We start from the raw sequence: 27,984 nt of genomic DNA on the forward strand, positions 1-27,984 counted from the left end.
GAGGGTGTCATTTACGAAATTGCGTCCCCTAGGTGCTGGCCTTTCCTGTGTTAATACATCCCACGTTTCCCTCCAAGGTTGGTACCGTTTATTTTAGATACAAAGTCAGGTAAATCAAAGTACATTAGACTTATTTTCAAATAAGAAAATCAATAGATAGGTAGTTTATAATCTTAGTAACTCTACTCTGTTTGTAGTTGACAGTCATAGGCCAAGACATTTTACCAATGGCGTAACTTCATAGGTTCAAGTTCTATGTACTGAGCAAGTCTGAGTTCAGTGTGTGATGGTTATTATCCTAGTTTTAAAAGGCAGTTGACTGATTACATTTTGAAAATTTCCTTGTCTAAGTTCATAGTTTACTTGGTTAAATCATAGAATGCGGAATTACATAGAAAAAAAAAACTTTGTAAATATCGCACTTTCAATGAACTTGATTTTTATTCCTTCCACAAATGAACCGTCCTCCGGTAACCCCCATCCCTCTTTTCTGACAGACAGGTGGGAACCTGGGACTTTGGGTCACCTTAAATAGGAGGAAAACGTGATTAATCAACTCCTTTGAGAACCCAACACACCCCACCTAACCTAACATAGTAGTGTTCAGGTCAGGCACCTAACCAGGACAAGGCCCCCTGACAGGTCACAGACCTAACCAGGTCATGACCCTCCTTCCAAGGTCACAGACCTAGCTGGCAGGCAAGTCTCCCAAACCCCCTACCCAGGTCACAAGGTATGTACAAACGTACAAGCAGGAGAGGATACGCATCATTTGTAAAATGTAAACAAAAGAGTGAAATAAATATTTCAGGGGAATAGGATGCCAATATTTGGTGTAATTTTTTGTAGATCTCTTGTGCGTCCCAGGGAATGATGTAACGAGAAGAAAAGGTTAGGTTTACCATTTATCAATTTTCAGTAAATTATCGAAGAATATATTAGGCTGTATCTTATTAACTTTATTAGTAATAAAAATACTGTGATGGTCATCTTTTAGGAAAATGGGAGGTTTTCTAAATAAAACCAAATTTCTGTATTAGGAAAGTTTTTTCTGGATTTTCTCTAATTCCGTTTACTTTTGGGAGACAGAGTTACTGGGCATGCATTGTTTGCATTTGCTTCTGCCAGCTGTTGTTATTTTTTTTTATGTACTCATTACTTGGCCATTTAACCAATTAAGAGATTCCAATTATTTATGCACAAGTTCTCAGTTATTGTCCTACTACAGTACTTTTTCCCCACCTTCTCCTTCAGTTCCAGTACGAATATAGTCTAAAGAAGGCATCTCCAAAAAACTCAAGTACAATCTATTTTGAAATTTATTGTAATTTCTTGTAGTATGGTAATTATTAAAAACGCTTTTCACTCGGTACATAGCTGTTGTTGCTCATTTGAAAGTAAAAATTATTCCCAACATAATGACCCACGTATTGGCGAGTCCAGTGCATCCATGTACTGCTTGCCAGATCAGAGTAGCAGTGAGATTGGGTAAAATTATACATCAGGTCAGAGTATTGTCGAATAAAATATTTTTTCCTGCAGCAAGTAACATGCTCCACTGGAATTTGACCCTCATTTCAGGGGCTAATCAACCGTTCCAGTACCCCACCTTGTTAACCAACCTGCCTGGGAACCAGGTGTTTGTCAGCAAAGAGGAGAAATGGCTATTTCCGACTGTTTTAGCAAACTGTTCCTATAATGATTCACTACTGCTGTATACTGGCAAGTGGTAAATTATGAGCTGCGCCTCCCCCATTGGTCAATATTCTGGGGATATTTTTTCAAATTTCTAATGGTTTTTGCTCTGCCAGGGCTCGCTTCGCTCGCATAGAACAGAGAACATTACTGCTCCTATGTACTGGCAAGAGGTACATGTTGAGCTGTGCTCACACGCCCCATGAGTCATTATTTCGACTTTTTTTTTTTTTTTTTTTTTCCTTCAAAAAAGGGATTCTAAATACTTATGCATGTTCCTGGATATTTTCTTATGGCAGCAATTTTTCTCCACCCTCTCCTTCAGTTCCAGCACAACTACCTTCTAAAAAGCGTAGTACAATCTATTTTGAAATTTAATGTTATTTCATATATTGTGGTAGTTGTTAAAAACTTTCCATTCAGTATATAGCTATTGTTGCTCATTTGAAATTAAAAAATATCCCAAAAATAATGACCCACATATAGGCGAGTCCAGTACATCCATATACTGCTTGCCAGAACAGAGTAGCATTGAGATTGTGTAAAATTATAAATCTGGTCAGATCATTTTCTAACACACAATTAATTTTCCTGTAGTAAATAACATGCTCCATTGGAATTTGACGCTTATTTCTGGCTAATTGCCCATTCTGGTATCTAGCCTTGTCAACCAACCAGGTGTTTGTTGGCGAAGAGGAAAAAACTTAGCTATTCCAGACTGTTTCAGGAAAAACAGCCCCTATAATGGTTTTTGCTTCGCCGTGGCTTGCTTCTCTCGCAAAGAACAAAAAGCATCACTGTCTTATGTAATGACAAGCGACACATGCTGAGCTGTGCTTGTCCACCTGTTGGTCATTATTCTGGGGATACTTTTTAAAACTTTAATAGTTTTTGCTCCAGCCTGGCTCGCTTCGCTTGCAAAGAACAAAAAACATTACTGCTCCTGAACACTGGCAAGCGGTACATATTGAAGTGCACCTGCCCCGTGCGTCATTATTTTTGAGATATTTTTTTAAAACTTTTAATGGTTTAGCGCCGCCGTGACTCGCTTCGCTTGCAAAGAATAGAAAACATAACTACTACCATGTACTGGCAAGCGGTACATGCTCAGCTGCACTCGGCCGCCCATGGGTCATTATTTCGGGTATAGTTTTTAAAAATTCTGATGGCTTTTCTTTAAATCCAAAAAAAGGGACTCGCCTTATGTTTGGGGTCTTCTGCCAATTGTTGTTGTAGCTGAGAATAAAGATGACTAGTGGTAAGGAATAAAAGATGCTACGTCTCGGTTCGGTTGTGGTGCGTAAAGAAACACAGAAAAGTATTGCCTAAAAATTTGTAATGTTTATAGCATAACACTATGCAATTTTAGGAAATTGTTATTTGCACATGTGGTAGCCTACCAATGTAATTGACATGGAACTTTTCTATGGTTTTCAAGTGAGAATAACTACAGGAAATACATTTTTCTAAAGGACGATCCTAACGTGCACAACTAAACCCTATGACATGGACAAAGGGACTAGTCATGGCCAATGGTTAAACATAGATATAGGAGGAAAAACAAGAAGAGGTTTCCTTGCCAACTCCAATGGAGAGGACTTCTGTTATGGATCAACACTGTCTCACTCCAGATTTGAAGCCCTTTTTGGAGCTGACCCGGTAAGATCTCTTGGATTTGGCCCAGGACCAAGTGTATGATCATATATGTGGGTCTGAGAATTCACATTGTACCAGTAGGTCTGAGAATTCACTCTACACCCGCAGGTTAAGCAAGATCTAGTCTCCACCACTTTCCACGTAGCAGAGGGTCTACTCGCCGGAGAATGCAATGTGTGCATTTCTGAGGTTTTGCGCTGTGACTCTTGGTGGAGAGACTCAAGTCAGAAGGCATGTCCTATTTGGCCTCTGAATCTGCAGCCATGGAAGCTTTGGCATTGGTTGCTCTTCAGTGTTTCCGAGCTTGATCACTGATCAGGGACAGTTATGTATATAGTTCACAAAGTCTGTGAAGTTAACATTTTTGGAGGATTCGGAAAAGTACAAGAGTTTTGTGCGTTCGGGTGGGAAAGCAGACCTAGCCCACAAGTAAGCAAACCCGTAGGCTAGTTGAGGCTTGAAAAGGATACAGGTAGATGATTTGGTTTCTCACATCTCAAAATTATCTCATAGGTGGCATTGTGCTGCTACGTTATTGCCTAAGGGTAATGTGCAGGCGGCGGTGGACTCTTGGAGGACTGCTTCGCAGGATTTCTTGATTCACCATGCTTTCTCGTCTGTCGAGGGCCCTGGCCCTTCAAATGGTACAGCAGCCTAACCTTCAGGTTCGACTAAGCCTGCAGGGTCAGGATCATAGAAAGGCTCTGCGCCCACTCCAAGACACCAGCCTGCAGCACCTGTGACCTCTTCCTAAAAACAGTCTGGGCACGCACAGCCTTTTTGATCACTCCAGCCCCCTCTGATAAGAAGGTTGGCAGTGAGGAGAGGGAGACATTTCCAGTGTTCCCACTCACTGGCTGACAAGAGTAGGTTGCTTGTCTCACCATTGGGTGACTTGGCAGAGATATGGAGCCAAGTCTTGGGTGGTTAGTGTCTGGTATGGTAACTTGCTATCTTTTCTGGATTACTGGCTTCCCCTATCTCTAGTTCTGATAGTTCCCACTGGAGCATCTAATATCCATGAAAGCCCTAGCCCTATGGGCAGAGGTGGAAAGGATGTTGGAGAAGAATTGGCTCAAGTCATTCGAGAGGATCTCTGGGCTTCTACAGTCTACTTTTGCTGGTGGAGAAGTTGATATGGTGCTGGTACCGGTGATCGATCTCTCTCCGTTGAACAAGTTTGTTCGTCAAACAAAATTCAGGATAAAGACCGTAGGCTCTTAGCTGTCTTCAGTCAGGGAAGATGATTTCATGCTTTCAGAGATGATTTCATGCTTTTAATAGAACTAGAGGACAATTGGTTGATCCTGGCCTCTGCAAAGGGGCAGTTGCCTAAGGATCGAGATCAGATTCACATGTTTTGCCACAATCTGGAGATTGTGGTAAACTGGGAGAAATTGAATATCATACCCAAATAGAGGTTGAAGTACCTGGACATGTTGATACACAGGGTAGCAGTGAGAGTCTTCCTTACAGCAACCACAGGAAGGTTGTGTGACCCTTTCTTTTAAATACAGAGATCCCAGCTTGACATTGACAATATCTTCTCGGTCATTGTTCCTCGGAGAAGCTCATTCATCACCTGTGCCTCCACCAGAAATCCCTTCAATGGCGCTTGAAGGATCACTGGTCAGCAGTCAGAGATCCCCCGTTCTTCCTTTCTGTTCTGGTGGAACTAAGCTTGAGATGATCTTGCCTGGGGGTTTTGATGAGGAAAATCTCTGAGGGAGTCCTACTCGACTCTGTTTTCGCACATGCTTCTGTTTTCAGATGCATCGAAGGAGGGGTGGGAAGCACACCTGAATAAGGTGCAAGTAGCCTTCCCATGACTGCAAGCATTCCTTGAATGTTTGAGCAGGTATTCAGTAGTGTGGATGAGCGAGAACTCTACCATAGTAGCCTATGCCAACAAGCAAGGACGGACGGTCTAATGCTCTCTTACCAAGCTAACAAAGCAGATTCATACCGGCTGATATTGCATCCCCCGGAGTTGTCAGCAAGGTTACATTCTGCACAAGAGGAATGTACTAGCAGACACACTTGATCACCAGAACCAGTTTGTAGCAGCAGTGTGGTCTCTACACCTGGTAGCAGAAAGCCTTCTTGCCTTGTGGGGCTCTCTGGACATTGACCTGCTCGCTATGAGACTGAACAGGAAGCTCCCTTCCCTCATTCCGGAACCATGGACATTGTTCGAAGACACCTTCCAACACCCATGGTATTACCTGGACATGTACGCCATTCCGCCGTTCAGCCTAATCTGCCAGGTAATAAGTATGTTAGTTATGTCAGGAATCAGGATAATCTTTTGGCTCTCAGAATGCTTCATGCTGAGTTGTAACCCAAACTGCTTGCTGTTCTGGTTGAGGTCCCAAGAGGAGTATCGCTGTGGCCCAATCTTCTCTGTCGGCCGCACTGTCAGAGGTATCACCATGCTATAGAGTCTTTAGCACTTCGTGGGTGGAGACTATCCTGCATCTCCTCCGAGTGAAAGGCTGTTTGTGAGGCACTGCACAGATGTTGGGTATCTCTGGAGGTCCTGTACAGCTGTCTACCAAGTCAAATGGTCCATCTTCTGCTATTGATGTCTTAGGGGTTAATCTGGTCATAGCAACTCTTAACACAGGTTACAGATCTCCTCCATATTCTTTTCTGAGTTGCAGCTCTCAAAGGATACTGCTCGATTTTGTGGTTTTCTGACTGAAAGACTTAGAAGTCACTTCTTGGGAGTTATCTAGGCTCCTGAGAAGCTTCAAACTATCTTACCCTCCCGGGGGCCTCAGGTCCCTGAACGGGATGTGCCCTTGGTCCTCAAGGTTTTAATGTATACCCCATTTAAGCCTTTTGGAAGGTTTTCAAACTGAGATCTAACATTCCAAATTTTTTTTTTCAGTTATCCCTAGCAATGGTGAAGAAAGTTGGCGAGTTGCAGTCTTTCTTATGGTGTTACCCCTCTAGAGGAAAGGACTCCCGTGACAAGGGTTTTTGCTTCATGTTTAGAGTATTGATCACTTCCGGGGAAGAAATTGAACCTTTCAGATTGGTTCCATGGGATATCCATCCCAGCAAGCAGTGTGTCTCCCTTATTAAAGGACAAGGGTTTGTATGCTGCTTAATAATTAATCACAAATTTCTAAAGCAATTTGGGTTTTTCCTACCCATACAAACCTGATTAGTTTAATAAAACTTCCCTTCTCAAACCACCCCTCTAAATCCTGAGCTGAAAAATCAAAATGAAAGTGTAAGACTATCATACTGGAAGAGGGTGGGGCTCCTTGCCCCGCTACTTACCCAGTTGGATAACCACTCATTATCCAACTTTTAATGACCGATTCCAGCTCACTCTGAGATGATATCCTTAATTAAAGGACTCAAGTTTTTATAGCTAGGAAAATTACAAATTAGTATAAACGTTTGGGATTTTAACCCTTTTTTAGTTTGGTTTTTCATGTACTATCATACTAATATGAGCTCATTTCACCAGCATGAGGAGTTCCGAACATTTACATAATTTCCTGCTTCCATGAAAGGACCAGTTTAAGTGCCCCCATTCTTCTACAGAGGACCTTCAATCTTCAACCTCCCAAACTTTAAGGTAAGGATTATTGTAAATATGTGTACCTTTAATACTTTAATATCTATTCCTTACATCCATGTATCATTTGAAAGAGCAGAGGAGCAGTGAGATTGTTTATTTGCAAGCAAAGTGAGCCACAGCAGAGCAGAGACCATTTGAGGAATGTGATATAAATTATAGATAATCATGATAATTTGATAGTAATCTATGCTTGCCAGAACAGAGGAACTGAGATTTTTTTTTTTTTATAGTGAGCCACATCAGTTCAAAAACTATTTGAGATACATGATGTAAATCATAAGTAATTACGATACTTTAGTTTCGCTCCAATTACATGAACCATATATTTTTTCATCTGATCTGACTTTTTTATTCCCCCCCCCTCCCCAAATGATTGGTTTTGCACTGGGTTCCTTCAGAATTATTATGAGAGGTTTAGGCCATATAATGAACAGGTGGTTTGCCCCAATATTCATAGTTAGAAAGGGATACAGCACAGAATGAAGAGTAGGAAAAATATACTGTATGGTTCATGTATTTGGGTAGAAATTAAAGTTAACATATACTGTACTGTATATACCAAAGAACAGTTGTCTAAATCTTTTTGGTTCTTTGTAAATTAATGCTGAGTAATTGTGCCTATGCTATTGTCATATGGGTTTAGGACTCTTTAATCTCTTACATATTTAATTACTGACCCTTTGAACCAAACTTAACTTCCAAAAGTGTTATGCTACAGGTCTCAGAATTTTTTTTCACATAACCTCTATTTTTTTTAGTTGATGGAGTTGCGTAAGTGCTGATGTTTGTAGTTAGTGCCTTTGGGGGAAAATTTATTTACTTCATTTACTCACAGGCTGCTAAGTGTTTCATAAGTACTTAGTGGGAATACAATCTATTTATAATGGCACTAAGGTAAGGTAAGTGTGATGTGTAAGGTTAATTAACATGGCCTCATTAAGAAATTGGGTAGTTACAGTGAGTGAAGAGTCCACTCAATGAGGGCGACCTCTTAGCACCTTAGGCTATATTAGGTGGGTGTGGTTTGGATATGATGCATCCTACTTTTACTCTGTTTTCCACACCCAGATCCAAGGTTTGCCATAGCACACTTAAGCTATGTATTTTTCTTGCTGGTTTTGTGTGATTTATGCATGTCTGTCATTCGTACATTGTGTAATAAACTTTTTATGGTATCCCCACCTTTAAAGCACCATTTCCAACTGGGAAGCTACAATAGTTGCACCATTTTAGGGGTCGAGGAACAAAAATTATTAGTTTGAATCAACAATGATTGAAAAGGCTAGACATAAATGGTGACCGATTTAGTTTAATTGATATTTGTTCCTACACGAATGCTAACCATTGTCCTTTACCTAGAAGAGAAAACATCGAAGCTGGAACATGGCAGTTATAATCATAATGAGGGTAATGACTGTTGATAGCAGGCAGACAACAGCCTCTCTAACCCCACGGCTGAAATCGCGTAGTTGTTCCGTAACCGAAATACAAACCACGCTATTTACATTGGGTTTACCTTTTAGCGCAGCTGAAATGACGAGCCAATAGTTTTAACGAGGGTTAATTACCCCCGCGCTAGCTAGCGGGGGTTAGGGGAAGGGTAGCTTGCTACCCCTCCCCCCCCCACACACCGGTGATTTGCTTCACTTCACTTTTGGCTCGGCGATGAACAGACGTGTCTGTCCATCGTCCTCGTTGATAGCCTTTAATCTTTTTTTCTGCTTTTTCTCTACAGCTTGTGTGTGTGTTTGCTATGCGTACGTGCCCTGGTATTGCCGGCCACCCTTGTGGGACCGTTATGTCGGCCTTGGATACGGATCCTCACACCCTTTGCCCGCAGTGTCGGGGCCGACGGTGTGACCAGGAAAACGTGTAGTGAGTGTAGGGAGTGGTCTGCCTCCCAGTGGGAGAGGTTTGGCCGCCGGCGTAAGAAGAAGTCCAAGAGAGACCGTTCTCCTTCGGGGGTTGCCTTGAAGGAGGAAGGTTCTCGGGACTCTTCTTTCGTCGCCCAAACCTCCTCCGAAGCTCCCCCTCGTCCGGCTCCTAAGGAGAGTCGGCCGAGTGGTAGCGCAGGCCCTAGTTCTGTTTCCCGACCTTGGGTGGGGGGAGAGGGCATCGCCTCCCATTGCGGGGCGGTTGCCCCTCCTCCTCCAGGGGATGTTATTGATAATTCATTGTCTAATGATGATCTTTTACAGATTTGGTCGTCCCTGGGGCTTAAGGGCTTGCCCTCCAGGGTTGCCCTGATTGACCTTGTCTCGTTGGGGGCCGCCGTTAAGCAGTCGCCGGCGGTAGCAGAGGTAGACCCTCTGTCTATCGTCGACGTCGTGGTGGCAGAGGCCTCCGACGGGGCGGGGCAATCCTCTGCAGGTGCAGTTGAGGATGTTGGCGCTGACGGCTCTCCTCCCCCTTCCGTACATCCTTCGAAGGGGGAAGTGAGTCCTACGTGCTCGTCTGCTGTCCAGCTTCCCTTTAAGGGGAGTGCCTTGACTGAGACTCCCCTTCGGAGGACTGATGGTCCTGATGATCTTCCCCGTGGCCGCCTTCGCTGTAAGGCTCACCGTCCGCTGCGTCGCAAGGGCCTCCCATCCCTTTATAAGGGTGTTAAGAGGCGCCTTTTTGGATCTTCCTCTTCCGAAGGGGACTCTCCTCATCGTATTCAACCTACAGCTCCAGCTCCTTTGGACCTCTCTGGGGACCGGTCTTCTACTCCTGCTAGAACTTAACCTTCTGGGGACCTCGTCACCCGACGAGCAACGGTCCCTTCGGGGCAAAGGGGCACCCTGCGCGCCATCAGTCTCCTGAGCTCTCTCGCGATCCTCATCTTGTTTCTACTCAACATCGTCCGCGTTCTGCAGTGCGTGTTTCTAAAGAACATGTTCGCCCACGCGCCTACGCTCTTCCTGTTCCTGTTCGTGAACGCGCCGCGCCAACTGCTCCTTCACAGGATTTCACGCGTCGCCGTCTTGCTCGCCAGCGATCACCTGCTCTCCAGCGTTCACAGACGATCCTAGTATCGCCTGCTCGTCAGCGTTCTCCTACACGTCAACGATCACCTGATCATCGGCGATCTCCGGACCGCCCGCGTGACTTACAGCCTGCGAGCACGCGGTCTCCAACGCGTCGTCGGCCAGAAATTCTGGAAGGACATGGTTCGCCCTCTGCTAGCTCGCCCTCGCGCGATCATTCACCTGCGCGTCCTGCGCGCTATCGCTCGCCAACGCGTCACCATGCAACAACGCGCCATCGCTCACCTGTGCACCAGCGTTCGCCAGCTCACCACCGATCGCCTGCTCGCAATCGCTCTCCCTCGCGCTACAGGTCTCCTGACCTACGTCGCCAGCGATCTTCGGAGCGTTTTCACTCGCCCACGCAGCAACGCGTTCCCTCGCCACCGCGCCAACGCATTCGTTTGCCGGCTCGGCCATGCGCTCGTTCCCCTGTACGCCCTCGCGCCCACTCGCCTGCGCACCCGCGTGACCACTCGCCTGCGCGCCCGTGATAGCAGCAGTAACGCGTGTTTCCAGACAGCGCTCTGGATCGCCTCCATCTAAACGCAGGACTGTTGTGCAGGACAGGGAAGACACTGCGGAGAGGTTAGTGCGTCTTTCTTCCCCCCTTTCTTTTCAGGCAGGTACAGTGGTGTCCACTCAGAAGGATCGCCCAATCCCTTTCCCTCCAGCGAGGATTTCGGACTCTGTGTCCGTGGAGCAACAGACTTGGTTTGGTCCTCTGATGCGGGCGTTGGTGAGGGTAATGAAACCACCACTCGCCGATCAGGGCAACAAACCAACGGCTGCCTCTCCTACGCTGAAGAGAAAGAGAGGAGTGGACTTCGTGGTGACTTCCCCCAGGGCGAAGTTGGTTCCCAAGAGGTCTGTCGCGAAGGCCCCTTCTCCTGCTCGAGCGTTTTCTCCTTCTCCCGTGGACGAGGCTTTTCCGTCCTCGGGTGAGTCCAGTGAAGCGGTAGTCTTCCCCTCGGCACCAAGGGGGGAGCCTTCTCTTCATGGAGGAGAGTCGTCTCGTGCGGAAGGGGCTCTTCGAACCTCTTTGTTGGGATCCTGTATCCCTCCCAGGAGGGAATCCAGGGACTCCAAGACTGTCCCAAAATCATCTTCGAGGATTCGCCAGGAAGCCGCGGCTCCCAGGGGGAACGTCCACGCTTCACCCCAGGAAGAAATTCCCCGTGGACAGGAGACTTAGCTGCCAGCCCGCAAGGAGGAGATCAGCAGGAATCTGAACATGCCTTCTGGCAGGTCCTGAGCCTGATGAGGCAACTCAACGGGCTTATGGACCCCGTGATCGCCCCCCGTGAAGGCAAGGACACTATCTTGGACGAAGTGTTCGACGTTCGGAAGGCCCCTAAGTCCAGTGCGGCACTGCCCTGGTCTCGGGGTCTGAAGAGTGCCAGAGCCAGGGCCAACGCCCAGCTCGCGATTCTTGCCGCCTCCAGTCGTTCCTCTGCCGGGAACAAGCTCATCCCTCCTCCTCGTCATCAGCAGAGGAGGTATTTTGAGATCTTGGGTGAGTCCAGTCTCGCTTTTCCTCTCCATCACTCCGTGGAGGAGCTGGCGAAGGGAGTTCCCCTTGAGAAACTCTCTGCCCGGCAGGTGTCGTTCTCGGCGGCAGAGATCCTGAGCCATGAAAAGGTCGCGAAGTGTGCCATGCAGGCCACTTCGTGGCTGCATTTTTGGCTAGGAACTCTGGGCATCCTATTGCGCTCCGAGGACTTGTCTAAGGAGACCAATAGGAAGGCCCTGGAGACCTTCTTACTCTCGGGCACCCGCTCCATCGAGTTTTTGGCGCACCAGGTCACCACCCTGTGGGCCAACTCGGTGTTGAAGCGGCGCGATGTGGTGACCGAGAGATTCCATCCGAAGGTCCCCGCCGTGGATGTGTGCAGGCTCAGACATGCTTCCCTTCTTGGGGAGAACCTGTTTGAGCCACAGGACATGGAGCGAACGGCTGAGAGGTGGAGGAAATCCAGCATGGACTCCCTCCTCCATAGGGCCCTTACAGCTCGGCCCTATAAGCCTCCAGCTCCGCCGCAACAGCAGCAGCAGCCTCGTAAGGCTCCGAAGCAGGCACCGGCAGTTAAGAAAGTGGTGTCTAAGCCCCAGCCCTTTCCAGCCAAGGTCAAGAGGGGCGGCAAGTCCTCCAGGGGAGGCAAGACTCCTAGGGGTAGCGGCCGCGGCCGCAAGCCCTAGGGGTGGCAGTCCCCCTGCATGTACACCTGTGGGGGGATGCCTTCAGCGTTGCGTCCGCAGGTGGCAGCAACACGGGGCCGATGCTTGGACGGTCTCAGTGATCGGCCAAGGCTATCGCGTCCCGTTCACAACATCTCAACCTCCCCTGACAGCGAATCCAGTGTCGTTGAGCTCCTATGCCACGGGGTCGGTATAGGGGCTGGCCCTTCGGGCCAAAGTCGAGACCATGCTAGAGAAGGGTGTTCTCCAGGAGGTCGTCGACGGCTCCCCAGGCTTCTTCAGTCGACTCTTTCTTGTAAAGAAGGCGTCTGGAGGCTGGAGACCTGTCATCGACCTCTCGGCTCTGAATGGGTTTGTCAAGCAAACCCGGTTCAGCATGGAGACAGCAGACACGGTCAGACTTGCGGTGAGACCACAAGACTTCATGTGCACACTGGGTCTAAAGGACGCGTACTTCCAGATCCAAATCCATCCGTCTTCCAGGAAGTACCTGAGATTCTGCCTAGACGACAAGATCTACCAGTTCAAGGTGCTGTGTTTCGGTCTCTCCACAGCTCCTCAGGTGTTCACCAGTGTTTTCACCCTGATTTTATCTTGGGCGCACAGGAACGGTATTCGTCTCCTTCGTTATCTGGACGATTGACTGATCCTAGCAGACTCGGAGTCGACCCTTCTTCGGCACCGAGACAGGCTTCTGGATCTTTGCCAGGATCTGGGGATCGTGGTAAACCTCGAGAAGTCCTCTCTGCAGCCGTCCCAACGACTGGTTTATCTAGGCATGCTGATAGACACCAATCTCCACAAAGCCTTTTCATCAGACGACCGGATAGCAAGGCTGAGGAGGGTGGCGGAACCCTTCCTCAGGCGAGAAGAGCTCCCCGCCCAGTCGTGGTTGCGTCTCTTAGGTCACCTATCCTCCCTGGCTCGTCTGGTTCCAAACCGCCGCCTCAGGATGAGATCCCTACAGTGGCGGCTCAAGTCCCGGTGGAATCAAGGATCCGATTCTCCGGACATTCTAATCCCGATGGGGTCTTTGGAACAGACGGACTTGTGGTGGTGGCTGGTCGACAAGAACCTGCGGAAGGGAGTGAGTCTTCTCGTCCTCCCCCCGGAATTGACTCTGTTTTCGGACGCGTCAAAAGAAGGGTGGGGGGCGCACGTTCTGAACCAGAGGGCCTCAGGGCTTTGGTCAGAATCAGAAAAAGTGCCTACACATCAACCTGCTGGAATTGAAGGCCGTCTTTCTGGCTCTTCAGCAGTTCCAACGGTCCCTGGCGGGTCACTCCGTGGTGGTGATGAGCGACAACACCACGGTAGTGGCTTATATCAACAAGCAGGGAGGCACTTTTTCGCAGCAGCTATCCCATCTTGCAGTAGAGATTCTGAGGTGGACCGAAATCCACTCGATAACACTATCAGCTCGCTTTATTCCTGGCAAGAGGAATGTGCTCGCCGACAGTCTGACCAGGGCCTCGCAGATAGTGAGTACCGAGTGGTCTTTGGATCCTCAGATAGCCAACAAAGTCCTGACTTTGTGGGGTTCCCCGACTGTGGACTTGTTCGCGACAGCGTTGAACTTCAAGCTGCCCCTATACTGCTCCCCAGTCCCGGACCCCAAGGCACTCTGGCAAGATGCTTTCCAGCAACGGTGGGACAACATCGACATGTACGCCTTCCCACCGTTCTGTCTGATGAGAAGGGTGCTCAACAGGACCAGACTATCGGTCAACTGTTCGATGACTCTGGTAGCTCCGCTATGGCATCCCGCGGAATGGTTCCCGGACCTTCTGCAGCTCCTGACGGAGCTCCCGAGGGAACTTCCTCCACGACACGAGCTTCTCAGACAACCCCACTCCGGCGTCCCTCACAAGGTCGTGGCCTCGCTTCGGGTTCACGCCTGGAGACTATCCAGCATCTCCTCACGGAGAGAGGCCCCCCAGATGCTGAAGCCTTGATGAGGATGGGGGGGCTTAGGGATTAGCAGCTGGGCTCTAATGAACAGGGGGAACTACTTCCCATTGGACCTCGGTGCTCAGCTGTCGAGCCAACTAAATCAGTCAGCACTTTCTCTTTTACTTTTCATTATGTCTTTTTTCTCTCATCTCTTCCTTTTGGGCTCAATATTGTTGATGACTTTGGCATGTTCGATTATACTTTGGATACTGTCTTGGATTTGGCACAGTGTGGAATGGACGGCATTCCATCTCAACCTGTGCCAATTTAGACGCCATCACCCTCTGGCAGACCCCATTGGGTGCAGACCAAGTCTGTTAAGAGTCGGGCTCCAGTGATCCGGTTTTAAGTCACCCATATTTGCGGGTAATGGGTGACGCCAGGCATTGGAGTCGACGGTGGGAGGGGCTAACTACCCCCACTGACCAGTGTACGCCCACCTTAAGAGAGGCAGCCCCTCTCTAATAGAGGACTGGTCCCCACTGAAGCCTCTTCTCGTGTTGGGCCACATGGGATAGGAGGACTGACATCCTCCGATAAGAGGTGGATATCCCGGCTTGCTTTTTCAAAAAAACCCAACACCTCTGTTGACAACCTGGAAAATACAAACATGGACCTCGGTACAGACAGCTCCAACTCGGGTTCTAGCATTGTAACGTTGGAACCTTTTTCACGTCATGTGAATAATAAAACGCTAGAGAAGAAGAGAGAGAGAGTGAAAAATGATGACAGTACAGAAAGATATAGAAAAGTAGAAGTATTACCTGGTCACTATGAAGTAGTGAATTATGAAAATTTTTTTATCTTGGAATTTGAAAACGGAAGAAATGAGCGTATAAATGTTTTTAAAGCTAATAGGGAAATAGTTACTTTATGTGGAGGGCAGCCAAAAATTCTACCCCAGGGAAATGGAAGTCTCTTGATAGAGACACTGTCCCCAGTACAAGGTGAAAGGTTGAAAACACTTACAACATTGAATGGTCATAGCGTAAAATGCGTTTCGCACCCTACTTTCAACCAGAGTAGAGGTGTGATATATGCTCCAAAATTGTTGGATATAGAGGAAAAAGAAATTGAGGATGAACTAAAAAATCAAGGAGTAGTTAAAGTAGTCCGAATGAGAAAGAGAGTTGGAGAACAACGTATCGCTCTTGCTACTCTGATTATAACATTTGATCAATGCCGATTACCAAATGTTATAAAAGCTGGTTGACTATCTTTGAAGGTAAAACCATATATCCCTTCACCATTGCGATGTTATCATTGTCAAATGTATGGCCATTTAAGCCAGAAATGTAAAGAAAAATTAAACAATAAGCCAGCTGTTTGTGCCAACTGTGGAAAAAGTAGTCATGGAGTATGCATAGAAAACCCTAATTGCATACATTGTGGGGAAGCACACCCAGCTACATCTAAAAGCTGTGTAAAGTTTATTTTTGAAAAAGAAATACAGGCCATTAGGACCATGGAAAGGGTTACTTTTAAAGAGGCTCGTAAAAGAGCTCTTGAAAAGCAAATAATACCAGGGCAACCTTTTTCAATGGTTCTGAAGAAAAACTTGCCAAACCACACAGATGAAAATTATATCTACTTCTAAGATAAAGAAACAAATGAAAGTAGTTAAAGAGGTTGAAAGGCTTATCGAAAATCTATATCCGGAAATTGTAGAAAAATCAAAAACGGATACTTAAAGATCTGAAAATTATTCAAAAGCCAACTACTCCGATTTTAAACAATAGTACAAACCTCTCACAGGCCGTGTCCTTGACTGATCTGATGGAGGTTGCACTTGAAACCAATTTACCTGGTGAACCTGTAGTGGGGAAGGTGCAAAAACCTGATAGATCACAACCTTTTAATCGAAAAAGAGAGAGACCTCCATCTCTCTCGCCTCCTACCATAAGAAACATTAAAGTCACGACTTCAAATAAATATGATATCTTGTCTGCTGATGTTTCTGAACAACTAGAAGGTAAATTGAACCAATCAGAAATTCAAGTTGAGGTCCACCATCCTCCTCAACAATTAGATCAAAAGGACACAAAGAAAAAGAGAAACAGAAAACCCACTATATCAAGATCCTCTCTAGAGTTACCTCCGGGAAATATTGTTAGATCAAATATTGCCAATGGGAAGACTTCATCTAAGGTGTCTTCCAAAAAATAAACCATAGTTTTTTCCTCCATTCTGCAATGGAATTGCCAGGGTTTAAGGGCGAAATATGAACAACTTAAGCTCCTCATACGTGAGCACTCCCCTATAACAGTATGTCTACAAGAAAGCAAGCTCGATGCTAATACTCCTTGTCCTCGAGAGTATGTTAGCTATAGGACACCATATGATCAACGAGCAGGGAGCCATTGGGGAAGTCTTATATACGTTCGTCGAGATGTTCCCCATATATCTTTGTCTATCTGTACCCCTCTGCAGGCAGTGGCTGTACAGATTGATATAGGGAGAAAATACACAATCTGTTCTCTTTACTTGCCTCCAAATGACAACATCTCATATGATAATATAGTAGAAGTGATTAAACAACTCCCACAACCCTTTCTCTTACTAGGAGACCTTAATAGTAGACATCCTTTATGGGGTGATGTTTTAGCAAATGCAAGGGGTAATATTATTTCGTCAATTTTGGAGAATGAAGATGTCGGACTCCTCAATACAGGAGAGCCCACACATTTTCATGTACAGACAGGTACCTTGTCCTGCATTGACCTATCAGTTGCAAGCTCTGTCTTCTCGATTTTAATTGGAGAACATCAGATGATTGGCATACTAGTGATCATGCACCAATCATTATAAACACCAACAATGGTCCACCTTTACAGAGAACGCCTCGATGGAATCTTGATAAGGCGGACTGGGATAGATTTCGGGAGCTAAGTGAAATTGAAGGAAATGCAGAACAGTTTGAAAGTGTTGATGATGCCATGGACTTACTCAATGGAACTCTTCATACAGCAGGAGTAAATTCCATTCCCAAAACAACAGGGATATTCAGACGACGACCAGTCCCCTGGTGGTCATCTGAACAAACTGCCCTGCACAGAGCCACAAGAAAGTCTTTAACTCGATTGCGCATGCGCCGTACTGAGGAGAATTTAGTCATATACAAGAAATGTCTTGTAGAGCACAGTTCCGCCGTGCCATGAAAGAAGCTAGGCGCCAGTCTTGGATGTCGTTTGTTTCCTCCATTAACAGTAGAACACCAACTTCATCTGTGTGGAGGAAAGTCAAGAAGATAGCAGGCAAATTCACCCCAAACCCACCACCAGTGTTAAAGATAAATGGCCAGTATATGACTGGAGCAACCGAAGTTAGCAATGCCCTGGCTGACCATTTTTCAAATGTATCTTGCAAGTGTGGAACAGCTCCTGGTCACCAGTATAGGAGCATTGAAGAAAAGAAAGGTTTAAATTTTGTAACAAGAAAGCAAGTCATATAATTCTCCTTTTACTGAAAGAGAGTTTGATTCTGCTCTTGCTACGTGTAACGATACAGCCCCTGGACCCGATGGAATTCCATATGCAATGATTAAACACGTACATTTTAACACAAAGTTATTTATTTTAAGCATTTTTAATAGAATATGGCATGATCATAGTTATCCAAGTGTTAGGGAACTAGCCATTATTCTAGCCTTTTTAAAACCCGGTAAGGACAAGCTTTTAGCAGCAAATTATAGGCCAATTGCATTGACATCTTGTTTGTGCAAAATCATGGAAAAGATGGTCAATGTAAGACTGATGTGGTACCTTGAAAAGAAGGGTATTTTATCACCCATTCAATGTGGATTCAGGAAAATGCACTCAACGACTGATGTGATGATACAACTTGAGTCCTCCATTTGTGAAGCCTTTGCTTCCAAACAGCACCATGTGACAGTCTTTTTTTGATCTTGAAAAGGCATATGATACCACATGGAGATACGGTATACTTAAAAGAATCCATGAGTGCGGATTGAGAGGAGAGCTACCAATATTCATCCAGTCATTTCTTTCACATAGAGTTTTCCAAGTGAGAGTTGGGGAAGCTCTATCACAGAGTAAATGCCAGGAGGAAGGAGTTCCTCAGGGGAGTGTGCTGAGTGTAACCCTTTTTGCTCTAGCAATTAATGGGATATCATCAGTCATTCCCCGGGATGTTCTCGCAACATTATTTGTGGAGGATCTCTCCATATCATTTGCTGGGGCCAGAATGGCAATGGTTGAGAGAAAAATCCAACTCTCTATTGATAAAATTATCCATTGGGCCGATATGAATGGATTTAAGTTTTCAACAAGTAAAACTACAATTGTCCATTTCTGTTGTATACGGGGAGTACATCCAGACCCGGATATATACATCAAAGGTCAACGGATCCCATGTGCAAGTGAAGCTAAATTTTTAGGGTTGATATTTGATTGTAGGCTTACATGGGTTTCTCACTTAAAAGCATTAAAAGCTAAATGTGTTGAAGCTATGAATCTTTTAAAAGTATTGTCCCATACATCATGGGGGGCAGACCGCAATACAATTTTAAAATTATACAAGGCCTTGATATTTTCCAAAATTAGTTATGGATGTGAAATATACTCGTCAGCAGCCCCAAGCCGGTTAAAAATATTAGATTCAATACATCATGCTAGCATTAGATTGTCCACAGGAGCCTTTAGAACTTCGCCTATCACAAGTCTCCTTGTTGATGCTGGGGAGTTGCCTCTAGACCTTTACCGAATGTCCTCTATTATTCGGTATTGGTTTAGATTGCAAAGACTCCCTAATTCTTCTGCCTTTCAGACTGCAAGCCTTGTAAGACATTCAACCTACTTTGAGCTGCACCCAAAATCTCCTCAACCTTTTGGGTTTCGGGTGAAACAATTATTAAACAATCTGGATTTAATTATAATTAATGTGCTTCCATTCAAGGTATCATCAACGCCTCCATGGAAATTACCTGACATATCTTTTCGTAAATACTTTATTGGAGTTAAGAAGAATATGACTGACTTAGAATCCAGGTCTCTTTTTATGGAACATATCGAAGAACATAGGGGATCGACTTTTATATATACTGATGGCTCCAAATCTGATGCTGGCGTTGGATTTGGAGTACATAGTAATGATTTTGATTGTAGAGGTGCACTTCCTCTAACAGCTTCCATATTTACTGCCGAACTGTATGGCATACTAACTGCTATTGAGAAAATAGCTTTGGAAAAGGAGGGTAATTTTACCATTTTTAGTGATGCAAGGAGTGTTCTTCAAGCTTTACAAGTTTTAATTCTAGTGACCCTCTAGTTTTAAAGATTTTAGAATGGCTTTTTAATATTGGACGGAGAGGTATAACAGTTCGATTTTGTTGGGTTCCAGCACATGTAGGTATGTCTGGGAATGAGAAGGCCGATTTACTGGCGAAGAATGCGGCATCCGAGTTGCTACCAAGGAGGCATCCCATTCCCTGTAATGATATCCTACCTTACATCAAGAAATTGGTTTGTAATAAATGGCAACAGCACTGGGATAATCAAGATGGCAATAAAATGAGGGAAGTAACAAATATCATATCACCTTGGAGGTATAACACGATACCCCGAAAATGGGAGACGACTCTTTGTCGCCTCCGAATTGGGCACACTCGGTTGACACACGAGTTTCTGCTGAAGAGCCAACACCAACCGTATTGCGAGGACTGTTTAGTGCCTTTAACAGTGAGGCATTTGTTGACCGAATGCCCTAATTCTACTAACTTAAGAAATAGATATCTGTTTGAGGCTCGAGGTGAGGATGGCAGGTTCATCCTTGCCAAGATTCTTGGACATGATGTGTCCTACTATGCGAGTGGAATTTTTAGATTTATTTCAGAAGCAGGTCTTCTGAAAACTATTTAACTATTGTAATAACTTCTTAACTTCTATTGTTTTAATTGAATTCTCTTTTAATTTTCATATATAATAATGCTATAGGCGTCAATGACCTTAGATGTCAGAATGCCAGAAAATTTTCAATCAATCAATCAATCAATCAATTAATCAATCACGGAGAGAGGCTTTTCGCAACAGGTTGCGGAGAGAATGTCTCGGCACCTGCGAAGGTCCTCTGAGGGAGTCTACCAAGCAAAGTGGAGAGTCTTTTGTGGTTGGTGTCGTGGGAGGGGTATCTCTCCACTCTATGCCACTATTCCAGCAATAGCGGACTTCCTCGTTTATCTGTGGGAAGAAATGCGCCTTTCTGTCTCGGCAGTGAAAGGCTATCGCTCAGCCTTAAGCTTGGCCTTAAGGCTGAAGGGCGTGGATATATCTTCCTCGCTAGAACTCTCTTTACTCATACGTAGCTATGAGCTTACCTGCCCCCAATCTGAAGTGAGACCTCCTCCTTGGAGCGTGGTTCGAGTCCTCAGGGCTCTTAAGAGACCTCCCTTCGAACCATTACGCCAGGCCTCTGATCGCCACCTGTCTTGGAAGACGGCTTTCCTACTCGCTTTGGCTTCGGCCAAGCGGGTTAGTGAACTTCATGGTCTCTCGTACGACATCGCCCATTCAAGGGGATGGGGGGAGGTAACGTTCAGGTTCGCCCGAGTTTGTAGCCAAGACTCAGAATCCTGGAGTGCCGGATCCTCGGTTCGACTCTTTCAGGATCGCGTGTCTCCGTTCTGTAACAAGCGACCCTGACCAGCTGCTACTATGTCCAGTGAGGTGTCTGAAGCACTACTTGAAGAGAACGGCTGCAGTCCGTCCTCAAGTGCGAGCTTTGTTTGTGAGCACAGGCAGGACTAAGAGGAGGGTCACCAGGAACACCATCTCAGCTTGGATTCGAAGGGTTATCCACCATGCCTTGAATCCAGACCCTCCTCCGTCACGTCGCCCTAGGGCACACGATGTCGGGTGTTGCTACATCCCTGGCCTTCAAGAGAAACTTCTCTGCGACGCAGGTACTTCAAGCTGGGGTCTGGAAGCGTCAGACGTCCTTCACAGCCCACTACCTGCAAGACGTGACCCACAGGAGCCTCGATACGTTTTCTATCGGCCCTGTGGTGGCTGCACAACCGCTGGTCTAACCTCAGGCTCCTTTTTGGACAAGTAGCAGTAGGTTGAGGGCGTTGTTACCCGGTCTTAGTCCGTGTGAATGAAAGAGTATGTCTGACCCTTACTTCTTTCTTCATTCTCCCCTCTCTTGGGGAAGCAGCATCCTGGTCCTCGCATAGCTGACCTCGACCTCTGCAGGTAACCCATGCTTCTTTGTGCTCCTAGTATTAAGCTTAATACTGTTGCGTCCCCCATACCCTGACGAGGTGGTATTGGGAACGTCCTATCCTAGATTCCTATCTAAAGGTCTCAAGGTCAACTTCATAGGACGAGTCACACTTTCCTCCACACACTGCTTATGTAGGCCACTCGTTCCTAGCGATGCTAGGAACTTGTGAGGTGCAGGGGCTCCTTTTCTCTACTGCTGCTCACTGAGGGATTGAGCCCCCGGGCAAAGCCGAAGTCAGTAAGGCTGGGGACTTTCCACCCTTCCTAAGGGATAAGTCACCCAATGTGAATAGCGTGGTTTGTGTTTCGGTTACGGAACAAATGACAAATTTGAAGACAATTTGTATTTCTCCTAACCATACAAACCTTAGCTATTTACACATATATGCCCACCATCCCTGACCCCCAAGTCAAGTCCTACCTCTAAGTGAAGTGAAGCAAATCACCGGTGTGTGGGGGGGGGGGGAGGGGTAGCAAGCTACCCTTCCCCTACCCCCCGCTAGCTAGCGCGGGGGTAATTAACCCTCGTTAAAACTATTGGCTCGTCATTTCAGCTGCGCTAAAAGGTAAACCCAATGTAAATAGCTAAGGTTTGTATGGTTAGGAAAAATACAAATTATCTTCGAATTTGTCATATTTCAGTTGTCAGTGAAAACAGACATTCTCTGTGGCTAGAGTTTGTGTTCTTAGCCTCTCGGGGGATTGGACTTAAAAGTTGGTTTGTCGTCCTTGGAGAAAAGGTCTTCATGCCTTTGGAGTCATCCTAGATGGTGTTTAGCCTAGACATCTCATCTAACATCTAGACTTCCCTTCTCACTCTCCTGTCAGATGCTAGTCAGTCAAGAGAGTTGCCTCCTCCAAGTGAAACAGAAGAGTCTTATAATGTGAAGTCCTCAAGACTTTTTGGCAGTTAATCCTGTGGTGCCCTCCCCCCCCCCCCCCCTCCCCTGCAGGAGCTGGAACAGCCTTTCCCAGAGGAGGAGGAGGTTACTTTTCAATGTTTTCCTCTTCATCCCTTGCCTTATTGTGAGACCTTCAGTGGGAGATGTCTCCCCTCCAGAGGATCTTCCCCTTGTAAGGGCTGCTGGCGATAGCAATGGTTTCTTCAGCTTTGAGTCCAGGGTCTTGCCCTTATGGAGGTCTACTCCTGAACATAACCTCCAAGGTTGTTTAACTTTGCCAGATCATTCCTATTTGAAGGGGGATCTTAGAAGTGTCTTGACCGTGTCTTATCCAGATAGTCTTAGAACTTCTAGCCCTTCCTCCCAGGTGCCTTTCCTGAGAGAAGCACCATTCAGTTGCTACTTCTCCAGATTGTTATGGAACTTTAGACCTTACCACAGGTATCTCTGGTGTCCGAGTTTCCAGTCTTCCTCTGAAGGCTTTAGAGGGAGAGTTTTCTGACAGATGCCCTTCCTGAGGGAAGCAACTTTCACTTGCTGCTTTTCCAAATCGTTGTTGAACTTCTTGACCATCTTATAGATGCCTGTGGTGTCCAAGGGGAAGTTGTGTAGTCTCCAGTCTTCCCTTAGAGGCTTTGGAAGGAGTCCCTCCTACTTGGTGCCTTTCCCAAGGGAAAAGTGGGTTGTAGGTTGGCCAGGGTACCAGCCACCTATTGAGATACTACTGCTAGAGAATTATTTCAGCCTTTTGACTGGCCAGACAGTACTACATTGGATTCCTCTCTCTGATTTTAAAGAATCTTGTTTGCTTAAGTGGTTTAGTGCTGCACTATAATTGTTCAGTGGATACTTTCCTCTTGGTAAGCAGCTCTTCTAGGAGAAGGACACTCCAAAGTCAAACTATTGTTCTCTAGTCTTGGGTAGTGTCATAGCCTCTGTACCATGGTTTTCCACTGTCTTAGGGTAGAGTTCTCTTGTGTGAGGGTACACTCGAGCACACACTATCTTGTTTCTTTTCCTCTTATTTTGAAGTTTTTAGTTATATATGAAAAATTTATTTTAATGTTCTTGTTATGAAACCCCTGGATCTCCTTTCCTCACTTGGTTATTTTCCTTTTTGGGGCCCTTGGGCTTATAGCATCGTGCTTCCACAACTAGTGTTGTAACTTAGCAAGTAATGATAATAATTAAGTGCCATTCAATTGTTGCTTCACCAGTTTTTCTTGGAACTTAAGTCCTTCCTGCGTAAGTTAGTAATGGAACTTCTAGTCCTTCCTCCTTGAGTTTGTCTGGGAACTTTAGTTCCTCCTACAACCACCTTCAATGTCTTAAAATTTTAAGTCTGCCCCACGGAGTCTTCAATCTGGCTTCGAAGGGAGACGTTCCCCTGGTATCCTTCCTGAGGGAAGCGCCCTTCTTTTCCTGTCGAAGGAGTTATCCTTCCGAGTGTTGCTATTTTAATGAGGTGATAGTTACTGCTAGGTTACTGCCCTGCCCACACGACAGGCCACTGAGCTCACACTTTTATGGCCAGCAGAGAGTATAGATGTACTCCCAGTATCTTTATCTTGCAGTTTTAATGTTTATTTTTCTTTCATGTAATGGTTTTGACAGACTGTTGTGTGCAAAGTATTTTAAGGAAGACAAAGGTTTTGCAGTTATATCCAATAACTTCGTGTGGGACAATAGTCTTGGCATCTTGCCGACTCCTCCTTTCTCTTGGTGGATAGCATGACAGTTTGCTGTCTCCATTGCTAAAATTGCATTATGACAACAATGATAACGAATCTTCAGGAAGGAGTCTACCCTTAGGCTACGATATACTTCCATGAAAGGAAGCCACTGCTGAGTGTCATGGGAAAGGTTGCTGCTTATCTCTTTTCTTTCCATGCCGCCTTGTTTCCAGGAAGATGCTGAGGAACCATCCTGTTTGCTGTTTCTCTTTAGAGTTCCTCACTTTCCCTGTGAGTGTCTTGTCATTGTACTGTCCGAGCCTGTGAGGGTAAATTTTATGTTCTTCCCTCTTCTTTACTGTAACTTACGCTGCTACTTCCAGGAGAAGAACAACAAAAATTTTCAAGAAGTCCAGGGAATTCAACTGATAGGGATTATGTTTGCTTGACTTTACACTTTCTCTTCTTGTGGGAGGGAAAGTGTGGTACCAGCCTGCTGTGAGTGATGGTAGTTTACTTTTATGGAAAGAAACATCTGTAAGTATATACAGGAGTTGCCAACTTGTCTGGGTAATTCAAATAGATGTTCTTGCACTTATTGTTAGTGCTCAGTTTTGTATTGGGAGTAGTGGTGCTGGTTCCCTGAGAAATAGATCTCCCCACTCACTGAATCTCAAAGTTAAAGAGGAATTCAGATTTAGAGGCGAGGAAACTGATCAGTTGTAGTCTCCCTGACATCTTAACAATCGTGTATACTTTCCAGTAAGAAGAAAAATCTGTAGTTTTTTGCATAAATTTTTTCTAAGCCATGCATTTTTCATTTGATATTTTAACTCCATTTATAAAAATTTTTGTTTAATTTTGATATAATAACTAATAGCTACTCTAGGTAATTCATTATCTATTTAGTTGCATACCCAGGTACCATCACACACACTACTAAATTAAAAGCCTTATATTACAGGTGGGTTTATATGAGTAACTTACAACCTTCCTAATATCAGTAAAGAGGAATACAGTAAAAGACTTATGATTCTATGATATTTTTATTAATTACTAAGGTTGTAGGATAGTTGGCTTAATCTAAGCCATTGTTAATAAATTATTAGATACAGTATGAATATAACCCAAAGGTTAGATTCATACAAAGGAGCACTAAAATCTAGGAGCCCACAATTGTCAGTTATGCCGGTTTTTGCTAAAGATTGGTAATGTGTAAACAATTGTTTGATTCAAAACGATAATCAATTTATTAGTTGATGTAAAATAAGGTTAGTAATTTGGTGTACGAAGGCAAAGCCCAGATTGAATAATAAATGGTTAAGGTTGGATAAAATTTTCATTCAGTTAAAGTAATACTCCGGGTAGGGATACCTTAATGTGGGAAAGGGTTTGCGTATTCTACGGGCCAACCAAGGGAAAGGCCCGTGCCAACAACAAGTGTTGGCTTTAATACCCCAACAACAACAACATTTGCGTATTGCGATGATCGGCAAAGCTGTACTGGTCTGAGCCACCCCTACTAAGTTGGTTTGCTGTGAGCAATCACGAAATCTCCCACCATTACCAATCAGCAATGACCAGCATGGTTATGAAAAAGTCAGACATTAATTGTCATGTCTGAGCCCTTAACCTACAGGGGACTAGAAATGTCTGCATTTATTGTTGTTCTGTTTTTGTGAACGTTTAAGATTTGACTCCGATAAGATCAGGTTGTCATTTTAATAGTATTGGATGGATGCTAGTCCATGGATGAAATATATCCACTAAGTAAAGAACAATTATGTTTGATAATCTAGTCAATAAACTAACCAGGACTAGGTTAGTGAGTCGGTGTGTGTGATAAGTTTTTCCATTTTCCATAGTTTAAGGCAAGATAAGCCACATGAAGAGGGGAAGAATAAGCTGATTTATTTATTGAAGAGTAACCAAAGAAATCCTCGTAAATTAATTATGATAGGATATTTGGAGTTAGTTTATGGAGTATCCATACAATACATAATGAAAATTTAGCATGTCATTTCAATTACGAGAATGATGCATTTGCTTGGTAAATTTATGAAGTGGTAGATAATTTTTTTTGTCTGTATTTAGGAGAGTGAAAAAACTGCTAATTATTCATTTGCCCACCACTATACTTTTGTATACTGAGTAATATTCTACTGTGACTGTTACCGTGTCAGTAAATCCTATTTTTGCTCAGATTTTATACATATTTTATTATAAATATTTTGAGTATTGTGTGCGTTTGCCCAGGCATCATCTGTTTCAGAAGGTACAGTTTTTTATGTAGGGAATTATGGGTTATCGAGTATCTCTTGAAGAAAATTGAAGGATAAGGAGTTATATTATGTCAGTGGATCACGTGAGGCCGGTTATTAGATTGTTGTGAAATATTTCCTCGTTAGGATTTGGGAAGTAATACAAGATATAACTAATGATTGTAATAATTGTTGTTATAAATGTCATGAACATGTTTAGTTTGCCATTATTTCCAATATTTTATATATTTTACATTAGAATATTTTATATTTTATATTGTAAGTAAATCATACAGAATAATTTACTAAAAGTATAGTCTTGCTATTGAAGTGCATAGTAAAATAGATGAATAAGACATATATCTGTACAATTAACATCTTTTATCTATTTTTCAGACTAGAATCCACAAAAGAAAAGGAAGTTATTGAAAGCATCCTTCTCAAAAAAGGAAATTAAGCAGCAAGTATATTCAGACATTTCTAATGACATCATCCAGAAAGTTTTTGAGGAAGACTAGAAATTTACTAATTTCTTATTTTGAAAGAAGTATCAAATCGTCTCAACTGAAGCAGCCATTCTGTCATCAAACTTTTCTGGAGTATTGAAAAGCCTTTATGAGAAATAATATTACAGTACAGTACTGCAAATATCTTGAAATACTTAATTTACCAGAGTTATTGAAATTTTAGAGAGTTGTATTATAGTGTTCACTCTATTTATATCCTATAGGTTCAGTAGCAATCACTAACAGAGAATATAAAAAACTAGGTAAATTACAGTAAATATTTATATGATATATATTTTTACACCAACGATATTACCAGATTAAAGTTTATCAAAAGTGTCTTATTTTTAGAAGTCATGAATTTAATTATTAGAGCTATTAACTTTTGCTGTCTTGTAACAAGTATTTTATTAGCTCTCAATCTTTGCAAAGTCAGTGCATATAAAGCTAATTTTAGTTAATTTTTAATTCCATGTATCTTTCCATTAAAATATGCACAGTGTAATTTTATTCTAATTGATTCTAAATGCACAAAATTTACCTTGAAAATTAGGTTCAGATCTACATTTATGAGCTGTTTTGACTTGCTTATTAGAATTCAGATTGTAATTTATTTCAAGATCAACCAAGCACAATTTGTTTAGTTGCCAGCTACTAACTAGTTGTCGAATACGTATATACCTAATATTAATCAATTCCTATTAACATAATTAACCTGAATTATTATAGGTAATGTTAACCTGATTGGTTTTATAGTATATTTTTTAAAAATTTTTAATAAGAGGAAATTTAACATTAACAATCAATTAATACCACCAGATGTAAGTGAGGAAGGACTTCTTCCTTAGAAATTTGTTGATCATGTTTTAATTTTCTTCAACTACCTGTTATATGTCAATTTCTTCTGGACCTCTTAAAATACTTCTAAATCGTATTATTTTTAAAATTGTGTAAACTACTGTAAACAAGTTATTTGAAGGTGTGACTGAAGGGAAATTTATATTACTCATCTTTTTAGCAAGTGATTCAAATTATCTGAATATTTATATTAAATTACATAAATTCCATGTGAATATAACCTCCAACTAATTATTTTAACTATAAATAAAACTTTTTGTGTATGTATTCCATTTCATTTCTGGCGTTCGGGACTTCTCTAATTATTAGCAACTGTCATTGTATTTTCTTCTACACTAACTCGTATCTATAGCAGGCCTAAGTTCTCTTAAAAGGTGTAAACAGTTATGCAAAAGATAGTAGCTATTGTACAAAAAAAAAAAAAAAAAATGGCCCTC

The 27,984-nt window shown here is 43.9% G+C and overlaps 1 long non-coding RNA gene across 1 annotated transcript; it reads left to right on the top strand.

The window, feature by feature from the left end:
• Positions 1–26,916, top strand: LOC137649993 (uncharacterized). Its single transcript, XR_011045890.1, has 4 exons — positions 1–77; positions 498–733; positions 6,836–6,946; positions 26,580–26,916. It is a non-coding gene; the product is annotated as an uncharacterized lncRNA (long non-coding RNA).
• The last annotated feature ends 1,068 nt before the right edge of the window (positions 26,917–27,984 follow it).

The sequence above is a fragment of the Palaemon carinicauda genome, chromosome 11, assembly GCF_036898095.1.
Source record: "Palaemon carinicauda isolate YSFRI2023 chromosome 11, ASM3689809v2, whole genome shotgun sequence".
Classification (NCBI taxonomy): Eukaryota; Metazoa; Arthropoda; class Malacostraca; order Decapoda; family Palaemonidae; genus Palaemon; species Palaemon carinicauda.